The sequence below is a fragment of the Mesoplodon mirus genome (genome assembly GCF_964341445.2).
Source record: "Mesoplodon mirus genome assembly, chromosome: 3".
Classification (NCBI taxonomy): Eukaryota; Metazoa; Chordata; class Mammalia; order Artiodactyla; family Ziphiidae; genus Mesoplodon; species Mesoplodon mirus.
In genome coordinates this window covers 85483103-85498451 of record NC_138978.1, presented here as the reverse complement: position 1 = coordinate 85498451, position 15349 = coordinate 85483103, and the positions used below count along the sequence as shown (strand labels likewise).

The window sequence follows — 15349 nt, the reverse complement described above, 5'->3', positions numbered from 1 at the left end:
AGGCAATTCTCCTACCACTATGAATATACATACACTGACTTTTCCAGGGTAAGGATGACTATACATACTATGAATGTTAATTTTTTTTTAAACCCTTGGTTAGACTGAGACTTTCCAGCCATCAAGGATGCTTTCATTTCCTGTAGTTTGTATTTTAGTTGTATCTATGTTATGTTTTCTTCCCCTTTCTTTTGAGGAAAGCTTCTCCAGGACACAAAAAAAGAAAAAAATGAGGGAGTGGATGAGATTCAAAACTGTTTTCATTTTGCTTCATGGCATTTTTCCATAAGCCAAGTAGACTAATGAATTACTTGATCCATAGCAATTTAAGATCTAAGTGGAAAGTATCCATTTCAAAGTCAAACCATGTGAGAAAATTCAGTGCATATACAAAAACTATGGATAAACATTAGGAACATACTGTTAGTGATTCATAACCAAGATAATTTGTTTCTGGTGCTTAAAAATTTGAAATATTTATATTTATGCTCTTGAAATAATGAAGAAAAAGCTCTGAAGCAACCCCCAGGGACTGAAACCATAGTTCTGTACTCAACTGACTTATCTCTGGACACTCTGCAGTTCACTGATAAATCTGTGAGCAGGAGTAAGATAAAAGAAATTGGGAGAGTCCCAGAGAAACATAAATCCTCTGGACTATCCACACCAATGTACAAACAGCACAAAGATACAGAATTCTAACACTGGAATCATACAAATAAACAAAAAAGTATTAAAAGAATCTTTAAAAAAAAAGGATCATTTATTTTAGAAATTTTCTATAGTAATCAAAGAATAATTTGTCTAGTACTCGGCAAGTGAATGATGTCAACTGCCAGGCTGTGGTAGCTGTACCTTGTTATGACATCACAGAAGACTTGCAGGTAAGGTAAGAGTCATGACAATTTGTCATTTAGGTGTGGTGGATAGTAGGAGAATTTTTTTTCCCAGTCATTGTGCTTTTTGGAAGTTAAGCTATCTGGACTGCAGAAATACCATTAATTTGGTTCCACACATTCCAAGCGAATAGATCTTTTACCATATAAGGTGAATTTCAGTTATGGATTTTTTCTTTTTTCTGACTCATCTAGATGGCTGACCTCTGGGCAGGACTCAAGACTCTTCTTTGTTCCTCCTTACTTCTTTCTAGAAGGAGGGCTAGTAGAGATGGCAACATTAAAGGAGTAGTATTAAACCTTGGTGCTCATAAGGTGTTAAGGCTCTGAGTTCAAGCAGGGGATCTCTTGGAATTAGTTTGTTTGGAGTCTTTTTTTTTTTTTTTTTAGATGTTGGGGGTAGGAGTTTAGTTATTTATTTATTTATTTTTGCTGTGTTGGGTGTTTGTTTCTGTGCGAGGGCTTTCTCTAGTTGTGACAGTCTTCATCACGTTGCGCAGGCCTCTCACTATCGCGGCCTCTCTTGTTGCAGAACACAGGCTCCAGACGCGCAGGCTCAGTAGTTGTGGCTCACGGGCCTAGTTGCTCCGCAGCATATGGGATCCTCCCAGACCAGGGCTCGAACCCATGTCCCCTACATTAGCAGGCAGATTCTCAACCACTGGGCCACCAGGGAAGCCCCTGGAGTCTCTTTTTAGAGCTTCTCTTAGGAGCCATCACTTTGAAGTCTCTCTTCCTTGAAGTTGATGTGATAGGGTGGGTCTGGAGCTGCCTCTCTCTTGGAAGTGGATTATACCCTCGGAGGGCCAGGGGAGGATAGTTCACATAAGCTCTCCTCCTGGCTTTAGGGAGAACCAATAGTCAATTTCCTCCTCCCCATCCCTTCCTCACCCTGTCTCTTCCTTGCCCAGTTTCCCCTTTTCTTCATTTGGGCAAACAGAGATTAAAGTACAGGGAAAGAGGGTAAGGAGGCTTCCTGTGCTTCCTCCCACTTCTGGTCCAGGTCTTCAGCACTTAGGCAAAGGAAGTCCTTGTGACTTATCTGAGTTCTGGCCTAGCTCACCAGGAGAGTGATAGTGAGGTTTGGGGCCAGAGCTTAGTTTTCATTAAATGTTCTTTTGTCTGTCTTGTCCTCTGTCTATATAGCTCCTGCAGATCCTCTGGGAGAGGAAGGCAGATAGCTGTGGGAGGGAAGAATTGGGCATGTGGACCTTGATCTCAGACTTCTCTCAATCTGTTTGCCAGAGACCCAACTCGTCACACCTGTGACATATGGAAATGCCCCAGATGACGAGAAGGCATTTGAAGTCTATAGTTTAAAAGACTAAAAATAATAAATTTCTATTTTACCATCATTTTTTTTCATATCTGTGAAGTGGAAATGATGCCAATCCTGCTCATGTAATAAAACTGGCTCAGAAAGGCCATGTATTTCACCCAAAATCATATGGCAGAGTCTATGTTTTCTGCTTGAAGCTTTGGGGAAAGATTTAACTCTTCTCTTTAATTTACTTGACCTAGCTGAAATTATAAAAATTAACCAAGATTTTATATTTCCAGTGAGCATATGAGGTTTCTTACAAGGTAAAATGATGATGTAGCTGATGGCCTGTTTATTAGACAAAAGATTTGTGGCGGATACTGCAGAATTTCTAGAAATATTAAGTTAAGAAACTGACCAGTACAATGATACACAAAAGTGATTCAGAAAGGGATCTCTACAACATTGTCTCATCATGCATTAGGTATTTTCTGAGTCCAGTATCCAGCACCAACATTTTAAAACTTAACATCAACATCCCAAAACATAAGCTAATGTACTTGAATTTAAGATTACACAGCCTTAGCTTTAGGTATCGGTACAAAGAATCTCACTAGCTCTTAAGACTAATATACCTTGAGTAGGGAGATGCCAACTCAAATTTAAAGTAGCTAACTCTAATATTGCCAGTTAGCATAGTTTATTTCTTAGGAGGGCTAAAGATTTAAACTTGCTATTACATGATGAACAGTCATGTGTACATTTAAAAGCCTTTATTCCTTTATTCTTAGAAATAAAGTGCTGTTACATCTAAAAGGCTGAAAGTCTTTATTTGCTAGACACTTCCATGTGGACATTTGCCTCACAAGTCTTATTCTTTGTAACGCACCACAACACTTTTTTTTTTTTCAGGAATATAATTTAAACCATCCTACCTAGAATATCAAGAAACTTGATTTCCCCAGGTAGGCTTAACTATCCTTCCTGTTTTGCAGCTATTGCAATATATGGTCATTGCAATATGAACACACACACACACACACACACATACACATCCCGCAGCAATTATCTTCTGTTTTAGAAGGATGTATATGAATGTCCATCTTTGCAACAGTTTAAACATCTTCAGGGCCAAGACCAAGTTTTGTGTTGTCAGAACTTAGCACAGTGCCTATAACATAGCATACTGAATAAACTGGTACAATGAATGAATGTGTTATTTTGCTTCTCCAACTATTCCTTAAGCTCCTTTGGGGCAGAGATGGAGCCTTAAATTATTTTGTATTCCCAATAATACCTGACAGTGCTGGGAACCTAGTCAACATTCAATAAATGTGCACTGATTTATTTGCAGTTTCATAGCAAAAATTCCATTAAACAGAACACTTCTTGCTATCACCAAATACACTCAAGTAGAAGCTAGATATTAATCCGTCAAGGAAGCTATAAAAGAGATTTCTATACTGGATGAGAACTTATACTAAATCACCTCTAAATTCTTTTCCAATTCTGAAATTCTATTATTTTTATTTTTAAAAGAAATTTAACTAGTGTAGGACTATAACCTTCTTAGATTAGAATAAACCAATATCATGAAAATATCACCATTACTCAGAAACCACTAAATTTTAAACGAATTTTTAAAAATCTCCAAAAGACTAAAGTATACTAAATAGTTAATGAACATAAGCAAGCCCTCAAAAGTTCATTTGAAAACTGTTTGTTTAGAAAGAAGAAACCATTTTCCCACAAAACAACATGGAGGTTTTTAGACTCTCAGGGCAGTTCATAAAATCTATTCTATGGGTACAAGATCAAGTACTAATACTGTTACAGAACTCAATCAACACTCATAATGTGGTTTATTTGGGGATGCCCGAGATATACTTCTCCATACGACATCCGTATGCATGGGCAACCATCTGGGTAAGAAAAACCTGGTTTTCACCATGGCATTCAACTTTATTATAAAACAACCACATATGGCCAAAACATAAATTCTCAGTTCTGTAAAAATATACTTTATTGGTCTCACTGAAATGATTCTGTAACTTGCTCTACTGAGGTGCCTCAATGTCTATAGTTTCTTAAGTTTCTGTGTCATAACAGCATGATTTTTAAAAATTATTTATTTATTTATTTGGCTGCCTTGGGTCTTCGTTGCTGCGCGTGGGCTTTCTCTATGTTCAGTGAGCAGGGGCTACCCTTCCTGCGATACACAGGCTTCTCACTGCATTGGCTCCTCCTGTTGCAGAGCACGGTACAGGCTCTAGGCGCGGGGGCTTCAGTAGTTGCGGCACGTGGGCCAGAGAGTGCAGGTTCAGCAGTCGTGGCGCACGGGCTTAGCTGCTCCGCGGCATGTGGGATCCTCCCGGACCAGGGATCAAACCCATGTCCCCTGCATTGGCAGACGGATTCTCAACCACTGCGCCACCAGGGAAGTCCCAGCATGATTTTTTTTATACACAAATTTTGGCTGTAGTTTTCTAAAATGTGAGGGCGTATAACATATACAGGTCAGGAATTGCTGATCTAATATTAGCATATTTTTGCAGTACATCCTCAAAGGACTTTTTCTTTCAAGTTTATTGCTCAAGCATAAGGGCCTGTCTCCCTTCTCTGGCACTAGGTTTATGCTAATTATTCTAGAGAGGATGCTCCTAGTATTCCTACCCAGCTCTGCAGAGAGCTGTGGTTAATCTTTGATACTACTAAAGAGAGATCATTTGCTACTGGCTGCTTTTTCTACTTTTTGCAGGGGAGATCTGATTTTTATCACCTTGTCGTTAATTATCCCACACAAAGCTTTCCTCCATCAGTTTATGATCCAGTTTTAAATTACAGTTTGTACAACTGTTTTTATTATTAAAAGAGTCAATGAATTCTTAGAGCTGCTGAAGCACACTGATGCATTCACTCAACACACATTTCTTGAGTGTTAGGTCTAAGACACAAAGGTGGGTACAAAGATGTACCACAAACAGATCCTGCCTTTTAGCAACTTGAAGTCTTAAATGGGCCATGAGATATGTTCTTAACATGTTCTTCCACACACTGTGGTTAGTTAAGCGTCAACAAAGAGGTAATACTAACTGTTTTGGTAGTTCATAAGGTCCCAGGTTCCAGATATCGCAGGATTAAATTCTTTGTCTTAACTCTGGCAAGTATGAAGCTTAAATCTCAGAAGGCTGACATTTGCAGTAATGCTCAATTTAGGTCAATATTCACTTCAAGCATTACACAGTGGATCCTAGCACACTGCAAGGGGCTACACTCCCCCGTGCTGTCTCTATATGTGCCACACTGGCCTCTTGTGATTCCTTTGCCTGGAATGTTCTTCTTCCATATACCCACATACCTCCCTCTCTCAGTTCCTTTAGTTCTGCACCAATGTGACTTTTTCAGAGAGGACTTCCTTGACAACCCTACTTAAAGTAGGACCCCTGTCCCTCTCTCTCCTTACACTGCTTTTTCCTTACAAAGCACTTATATCTGACATTACATTTTAAATGTATCTTTATTTTTTTGGCAGGGCCTTGTCATTTTTATCACTGCCTAACCCCATTGCTTGGAACTATTTATTATATGTTAAAGACAAATGCACGTGGTTCTGTCTGAGGACACATGGATTCTCCTTGTAGCCTCCCCTCCACCAGGCTATTCACTCTCTACATGGACATCTGCAATAATAGGAATCTCACTACCTAACATGACATTTTCAGAAAGTTCTTAACTTTTTGAAAGTTGAGTTTGTATTGAGCGAAAATCTCCTTTCCTAAAACTTCTGTTGTTGGTTCTATTTGGTGTTCTAGGACACGTGGAATCAGTTTAAACCATCTACACTTTCCACATGGCAGCTCTTTGAGCATCTCCTGTCTGTTCTCATAGTCCCATCAATCTTCTCAACTTTAGGCTATGTATACCTTCAACCAGGTCTCATATAAGGGTTTTTGGTCTCTCTTTTATGCTGGTCACAATCTCTTAAGTTATGGTGTAAAATACCCAGAAATTAGCACAGTATCTCTGTAATTCAAAGGTCTCAGTCCCTTTCCACAGCCGTTAAATGCTCACTGTACATTAGCACATGCCAAAAATGTCTCATCCACTTTTCCTCACTCACTCATCCCTTCATTCCACAGAATGAACTCTGGTGAGCACTTACACATGACCCACAGGATTGCTATTGTCTTCCATTCTGGTGATGCAGGAATGAACCCTACAGACGAGGCCTGGCCTTATAAAGTTTCTATTCCTAACAATTAGAGGTAATTCTTCCAACTAGAGTTTTGTTTTTGAAACAGAGGGATGCTAAATCTTAGAGCTAACAACTTACCCACTTGTGAAATTTAGAGTTAGGAAATTTCCTGCTTGTGAAATAGAATATTTGCATATAGATTTAGAAATTTACAACTGGAAAAGGGATGAGAATCAGATGGAGCTTCTGAAGGAATTAGTTCATACAGTCAAAGTGTTTTGTTGTGTGTGCGGTGGGATTGGGGACCCTCGGGGCAGAGGGCTGAACTCTCCACATTCCTCAAGGTACAGTATGTTATCAGGTCCTGCAAAGCCCCTCCCTCCCCATCTCCTTCATCTCCTCTTCCTCCTCTCTGTTTCTTTTCTTTCCTTTTATCACCTTACCCCATTCTATTCCCCTTCACCACCATAAGTGAGCACTCTTCAAATAAATTTTGGTATATGTTCACCAAGTTGCTTTTTCTTAAAAAAAAATCTAACTAGAATTTTCTTAATATTGCTTTGAATTTATAAACTAATTTGTGAGGACTGAACATCTTTGTAATATCAAGTTTGTGCCATTCAAAGACATACAATGTCTTTCCATTTATTCAAATTGTCTTATACGTCATTGACTAGGCATTCAAAAGTTTTTAAGTTCTTGTGTATTCTTTTTTTTTTTTTACTTTATAAACTTATTTATTTATTTATTTATGGCTGCGTTGGGTCTTTGCTGCTGCGCGCGGGCTTTCTCTACTTGCGGTGAGCGGGGGCTACTCTTCGTTGTGTGCATGGGCTTCTCATTGCGGTGGCTTCTCTTGTTGTGGAGCACGGGCTTCAGTAGTTGGGGCGCAAAGGCTCAGTAGTTGTGGCTCGTGGGCTCTAGAGCGCAGGCGCAGTAGTTGTGGCACACAGGCTTAGCTACTCCACAGCATGTGGGATCTTCTCAGACCAGGGCTCGAACCCGTGTCCCCTGCATTGGCAGGTGGATTCTTAACCACTGTGCCACCAGGGAAGTCTTTGTGTATTCTTGATTAGCTTAATTCCTAGATATTTGATAGTTTTTGTTGCCATTCTGAGTGGTATCTTATTTTTTGTTAAATCTTTTAGTTGGTATGTATCTTTCTAGCTGGGAGTGTTTTATTTCATAGTTTAAAAATTAGACACAGGGCTTCCCTGGTGGCGCAGTGGTTGAGAGTCTGCCTGCCGATGCAGGGGACACAGGTTCCTGCCCCATTCTGGGAAGATCCAACATCCCGCAGAGCGGCTAGGCCCGTGAGCCATGGCCGCCGAGCCTGCGCGTCCGGAGCCTGTGCCCCGCAACGGGAGAGGCCACAACAGTGAGAGGCCCGTGTACCACAAAAAAAAAAAAAAAAAAAAAAAAAAAAATTAGACACAAAACAATAATACTAGATTTAAAGAAAAACTATATGAAGGCCAGATGTCCCAAAACAATAGGAATTATAAAATAACAAAAATGCAGGATTTTACAAGAAAACAGTAGTATAGGGGACAAAGGAGCAGCACTCATTATTTATATTAAATAGAAGACTCCAGATATAACCTAGAAACTTACTAGCCTTGCAATTAAAATGTAGTGCCAGTGTTGGCCTAATCCTTACCACAGGGTCACTGTATGGCTGAGAGGATCCAGATGTGGTCAATGTTCTCAGTGAAATGGGAAAGAAGGGCCTTGGAGAGGAACCAAGCGAGGACAGAAGAATTCAAGTGGATCTGTTTGCCTGATAGGATGAGAGGATCGGGGAGGGTCTCCAAATCAGGGGTCCTGATTAGAAATACAAGATTATCTCCCTCCATATCATGAAAAACCCACTTAATAGAGATTTTTTTTTTTTTTTTTTTTTTTGCGGTACGCAGGCCTCTCACTGTTGTGGCCTCTCCCGTTGCGGAGCACAGGCTCCGGATGTGCAGGCTCAGCGGCCATGGCTCACGGGCCCAGCCGCTCCACGGCATATGGGATCCTCCCGGACCGGGGCACGAACCTGTATCCCCTGCATCGGCAGGCGGACTCTCAACCACTGCGCCACCAGGGAGGCCCTAATAGAGATTTTTAAACACGGATTTTGGTGATTTACAGTACAGGATCCACAACAGAGACTAAATATACAGTAAATCTCATTTGCTTCACATAGGAAAAAATCCAGTACTCTGTCAGTGCTTTATTATTTGAGGGAAAAGATGTATTATTAAACAATCAATGGCAACATGGTCATAACAATCCATAATAGTGAAATAAAAGGAAATGTTCCCCATTCACTGACTGGCATTGGACAGCATCAGATGATCTAAGAAAAGCATTTAGATTCATGCCCTGTGTTAAACCCAAGCAAGTGAGGTGAAAGGCACTCATATATTATTCTTGTGGCCAGGAATTCACTGCACATTAAGTTGTCAAGGTGATAGATGACAAGAAATAAAGTTCCAGGGAAGAAAAAAGTATCAGTTTGAATAAACCACCATAACAAGGAAGTCCTAACTAAGGCATATTTTTGTTATTGGATGTAACAGGGATTTTGAAGTAGTGTTTCTCTCACAGCATCTACCACCATCCCTACAGAGATGCGAAAGGTTTCCCTTTAAAATTATTTTCACCATCAAATGATTTTTGTTTCATATTCCCCAAAGACTGAAGTAGAATATTGACATGTCGTGGGTACATAGAAACTTTATAAAACATATCGTAGATGAGGTCTTCATTTTAAGCCTACCCATTGGTGCTATCTGCTGTTTCATTAGGATTCTGAATTTCACCTTAAACAATAGGCTAATCTAAGTACGAATTTCTGAGTCTCCATCTGTAAATTCAGATTTGGCAAAAGAAAAAGATCTGCTAGAGATCCCGGTTAGTATGGGACAGAGGACTGGGGGAGAGAGGTATTATAGAAGCAAGGATTCAGGGCCCATTATCAAAATGAACTACTCTGAAATCCCTCTGCAGTCTATAATTTTTATCACCTGTGCTTTCCAGTGAACTGCCTGTGAGCATTATCAGCTGAAGGCCATGTGCCATGGCGTTGATGCTGATGGTTCTAAATCAGAGAAGCAGTTGAGTATGTACAAAAAATGAAAGTGGGGATTAACTCCAACCAACCAGCTCAGATGCTCCAAACTCTTGTCCAGTGTGATCCTGCTGGCACCGGCCAGTTTGTTCCTGGTGATTGGCTTAGTCCACAAGGATTTTTTTTTTTTTTTGGTAGGTGGTTTCAAGTCATTGAAATCATTCTCTTGGCTTTTTCCCCCCGCTAATTCAGAAAGCAGGAAATGTTTTTCCTGTGTAGCAGTCACAGAGCAGTCCCCTAGGGTTTCCAGGGGGCTTGTCTTCCAGTTCCTGTTGCTGGTTTCTAACTGTTAACTCTATATTTGGTAATGGCCTGATGATGGGCTGTTTTGGATTTGGTCATAATAAGATAACCTGGAGTCACGGAGCAGAGATCTAAAGCAATCTTATTTTTCCAGGAAGCAACGTGTTGACCTTTCAGGATTTTGTCTATTTTATTGAGTGTTTTGAGTATTTGAATAATGTTGTTTATTTATAGCACAAGATTGGGTGTTTATGCTATGGGTCCTTGAGGGCCTGTGACTGTACAGAAATAGGATACATACACTCTCCTGGTTTACAATGAGTTTATATTTGTTTCTTTGTTTCTTTCTGATATAATCTAAGGAATGCTCTTTATGCATGCTCTTATTCCATGGCAGCCTTGAAAATAGCTACTTGCTCAGAAATGAATAAATATTTGTCAGATGAGTAAGACAAGTGTTGATTTTAATCCTTTTACATCAGGGCAAGAAAGAATCAACACCCCATTGATAGTCGATAACTTCCTCCTTCCCCCAGTATCTTTAAAGCTACATAGTGTTAAACCTATACGCACACAATCTTTTAGGAATAAAGAGATAATGAAATATTGTTTGCCATTGGAAGAAGCCATTTAGAAAATAGTCAAAAACTATTGGATTCCTATTTTACCACCAGGGTGCTCTTCTAACCCTACTTAGATTTTGCTTTGTCGTGTTTTCAAACCCCAAGCGTTAACTTGTTTTGTAAGTAATAACAGAATGACTGCACTTTCATTTCACAAAAGGAAAATCAAGGCATAAAAACATATTTTGATTATTGTAAGATCACCTTGGAAATGGGAAAGGATTTTGAGCTTCACAGAGAACCTTTTGTTTATGAAGTTATCAGTCATTAAACCAATTTCAGAGGATTATCATAAGAGAGCTAAAATAAGAGATTAAATTCTCCCTCTTGGAAACATTACTTTCATTTGTAATATGAATACTGAATGGTTTTACTTTCTTTAGTAATTTATATCTTATTTCTTGTCTCTTCAATGTTCACTATAGGTTGGAAGTTTTTCTTTTAAATAGCAGGTGTATAGTGAATAATCTTTTAGAGAATCTAAGCTGTAATTCAGAAAATCGATTCTTTTTATAACTTTCTATTTTCTCTTTTAGTCATTTTGCACTTTTTTTTTTTTTTTTTTTCCTGTATGTGGGCCTCTCACTGTTGTGGCCTCTCCTGTCGCGGAGCACAGGCTCTGGATGCGCAGGCTCAGCGGCCATGGCCCACGGGCCCAGCCGCTCCGTGGCATATGGGATCCTCCCAGACCGGGGCACGAACCCGTGTCCCCTCAATCGGCAGGCGGACTCTCAACCACTGCGCCACCAGGGAAGCCCTACACTTGTGTTTATACTTAAAATCCTGTTTTACGAGCCAAAATTTGGCCACAGGATCTGTGCAATTGTAATGATTCCATAATATCCCATAGCAGGGTGCACAGGGGTGAAAGCCACATGCTGGAGAACTGACCTGAGATCTGAACCCTTGCTGCAACCCTCTTGGCTTTGGGGGCATTACCTAACCTTACAGATGAGAATTCTCACCTGAAAGATGGGACTAATCTACTCCCCAAGGGTCCTTCTGGGAGCTAAATAAAGTACATAAGGATTCTACACACAGGTAGCACAGGTTCCTTACCAGTGTCACTCAATGCGAGCGCTATTAGCATCCTTGATTCTGTGGGAATGCCCCACCCAGTGCAGGATGCCCCCGAAAATGCCATGAGGACCCATAATGAGGGCTTTGTGAAATGATCACACTAAATCTATTGCTTATGCTGATTTTTTCTTCCATGCCTCTTTTTAACAATGTGTATTTTGGCTTTGTATATTCATTCTTTGAGAATTAGCTCAAATTCACCTCCTCAAGTCCCTAACTTCCAGTAGCTGAGATGACATCATATTTAATGCTCTTGAAATCTATCACCATAAAGGTGCTTACACACCAAATGGCACTGCTTCTGTATTTGTACAGTCTGTAGACCATTAGCAGTCTGACGGCAGGGGCTGTACTGTATTTCTCTTTCAGTGTTTCGAGCACCCCACATAATGCCTGACATATCTCAGGTGCTTAGGGATGTTTGTTGAACAAATGGTCCACCCCATATGATTTCTGAGCCTGGTAACCTTCATATTCTGATGGAATCTTCCTTTGGGGTATTTCACAGTTTTTAGAATCTTGACATCTCAGACTATACTTCCTGTACCCAGTCAACTGGCGTCCATATTCTTCTTATAGGCTGTAAGGATAAAACAGGCCTGTGTGTGAAGGGTCCAGATTAGGTCACCCATCTGAGGAGCAGGTACTAAGCGTGCTGGGCAGGGTGCTAAGTGGGATGCTTCTGTGCAGCAGAGAGACGTGATGGGGGCCGTGCTCCAGGGAGATGGTTCTGACCAGGGCTCAGGAAGAGATGCTTAAGTTGTTCTTGAATCCCCTTCTGAACTCACTGTGGCCACATCCCTAAATGATGTTCATCATAGACATTTTCATAGGTCCACACTACCATTTTCATTTATTTTGTCCCAAGTTAGCTACTAGTTCTTATAGATACTCTGTGTGGTTTCTCTTTTCTGCATTTCATCCTGCTATGGAATAAGTAAACAAGAGAAACGACTACATGTTCCAATATAAAATTAAAAATTAAAAAAAAAAAGGAGAAACGACTCCTGTGCTTGTTCATAAGCAGGTCCTGTGGCAGTGCTGGCGCTGTGCGTGGCACAGTAACAAAGACAGACGTAGAGTCCTCCTGCAGATCTATGTCACCTCCCTCTGCTATCTCCCAAACTTGCCATTCCAAAATTCGCCCTTCTCTACTACCTACCTCGTTGCCACATCCTGCTACCTCCCTTACCTCACAATCTCTCAGCAGATGTGTCACTTACTATTTCACAGAAGCTACAAGGCACACACTCCCATCTTACTGTGCCTCTCTTTTCCTGCAATAAAATGCATCTGTAGCCATCATTACTATTTTTGTGGAAGGTACATCCTCCACCCAAATCAAGGATAATCCCACCTGGATCCTGGATCTATCACATCCTTCCTCCTGAAGATGACCATTCTTCTCTTACCCTGAACTACCGGGTCTTATATCCAACTGCTTACTTCTCTACTTGGATATCTAACATATTTCAAACTCAACATGCTCAAAACCAAACTTTTTCCCAGTGGCTCAGGCCTAAAAATCTTAGAGTCATTCTTGATGTCTCTTTTTCTCTCATACATATCACTCACGCTCAGTTCAATCTTCTAGCAAGTCTTAATGTTTTTCCTTCAAAAATATATCCAGAACCACGGCTTCAGTCCTGGTCCAAGCCATCTGATTCATGTCTTCTCTGGATTATTGCACTAGCCTTCTCAGTAATCTCCCTGCTTCCGCTCTTGCCCCCCCCATACTGTATTCTCAACACCTAGAGTGGTCTTGTCAAAACCTAAGTCAGATAATGCCAACCCTCCAAACATGTCCCACCTTTGTCAGAGCAAGGACAAAACCTTTACAGTGGCCTCCAGGTCCTACATGATCCGGCAGCTGTTATCTCTCAGGCCTCATTCTTCTACCACTCTTCTCCTCACTCTGCTGTAGCCCACTGGCCACCTGGCTTTTCCCTCAACATGCGAGGAATACCCATGCTTCAGGCCTGTGACATCACCAGGGGTCTTCCTAGGATCATCTCAACATTCAAACTTACAGTATCATCATAAACCTCACTTGGTACCAGAATCATTGGAAAGAAACAGGATTGGAGTCACAGCTTGTCAGCCAGGCAGCATCAGACTCTCTCCCTTTGGGGGAATCTTCACAACTGCCCGTGTGGTGGTCCACACCGCTGCCCAGGATCCAGTCTCTGCCCAAGCTTCTCCACGATCATCTCAGGTGCAAGAAAAAGAGATTCACTGTAGGCAGATTCCGGGTTTACTCTGGCTTCGATACCTTATGCTCCAAAGGAGCCAGTAGCTCTTGTAACTCAATAGATACACCTTCCACGTGTCAAGGGACATGCCCAGTTTCAAGTGTCACCACAGTCACAGAAACCCCATCTATGGCTTCTTACCAGGCGCTTCTCATTCTCCCAGCCCAGATGCAGTTGACCAATCAGCAGCCATTTATGCCATAAGCAATGTTGCCTAGTAACACAGTTAACATTCTACCTTTATCAGGCTCCCAGGGAAGCTGAGCTAGAAAGTTGAGAAAGCCAAATGTCAAATTCTCCTGCAGAAGGGGAGGGGTCCTGTGATTGCTTTGTTCATCGTGTCTCTTGCTCTTTCTGTTCCCTCTGTCTGGATGGCTCCTCCCGGGACATCTGCAAGGCCCGCTCCCGCACTGACTTCAGTTCCCTCCTCAAAAGTCACCTCCCAGTGAGGCCACTCTATTTGAGAACCACAACTCCTAATCTCACCTGCTGTGATCTCCTACCAACCTCGTATGCTTTATTTTCTTTTTCATTGTCCTTATTACCTTCTAACATATATAACTGATTTTACCAACTGATTTTGCTTATTTTGCTTGTTTTTTCCCCCCACAGAATTTAAGTTCTATAAGGCTGGGATATTTGTCTTTTATTTCTTTCCCCCTGCACTGATAATGCTTGGCCCCTAGAACAGTGCCTGGCACACAGCAGATTCTTCAACAACTATTTGTTTTAGTTATGAATGAATTAATGCCCTTTCTCTCTTTCAAACTCTAGTTTTTCATTGGCATCCTTTTTTTTGGTGGGGGGAGGAGGGCGAGATATTTTCAGCCCACAAATAAAAAGCAGCGTGGTGTTAGGGATTAAGGATAGGGACTTTGGGGCCAAACTGCTTGGACTTCAATAAGGATTTTGCTACCCACCTTGGAAGTTTCTCTAATCTCTCTGTGCCTTAGCTTTGCATCTATAAATGGGGATAATAATAGTATATCCTAGGGTTGCCATGAGGATGAAATGATTTAAAACATGTGTAAAGTGTTCAGCAGAGTGCCTGACACGTAGGAAGCACTAGATGTTAACTATTATTAAAATCAGCGTTAAAAAGGTCTTTCTTTCTCCTCTGTACCACTTCTAGCTATTTCCCTCTCTCCTGGCTCCCCTTCCTCTCAGATGATCTACTTGAAAGTTCCATAAGCCTTTAACTCCTATTCACTTTTCCAACCAGTGACACTAAGACTTCTAATGCCCTAGTTGCTGCTTTTCTCCCCTTAGCCCGTGAGTTAGTTGAACCACCTGCCATCACTGACCACACCTGAGCCCCTCCTCTCTCTTGGTTTCCCCCCATCCTTATGGCTGCCCCTCCTCAGCCTTCTTCAGAGGAGTCTCCTTTTCATTCATTCACTCTTTACTGTTATTCCTGACATCATCTCACCAGCCACATTCTCCTGGGGTGACTCCGTTCCCAGGCATGGCTTCAACTCTCATGCTGATGACACCCAAAGGGTGTCAGTCCTAATGACTGTTTCCTAGAGACGTCATGTCCTTTCTCACATCCATGACTTGGAGCTTTCCTTCCTCTTCCTGGCACTTTCTTCATGCCCAGCTCCCTTTTCCTGACTGGTTCTCAAGTTTTAATACAACCATTTCTCTTGTTCCTCTCCTTTGGACTCGCATAGAGCTTTTC

At 41.3% G+C, this 15349-nt stretch overlaps 1 protein-coding gene across 2 annotated transcripts in view; it reads right to left on the bottom strand.

Moving 5' to 3' along the window:
- LRRC8C (leucine rich repeat containing 8 VRAC subunit C) overlaps nt 1-15349 on the bottom strand; it is an 89919-nt gene that overhangs the window by 18622 nt on the left and 55948 nt on the right. The gene's annotated exons all lie outside the window — the stretch shown is intronic.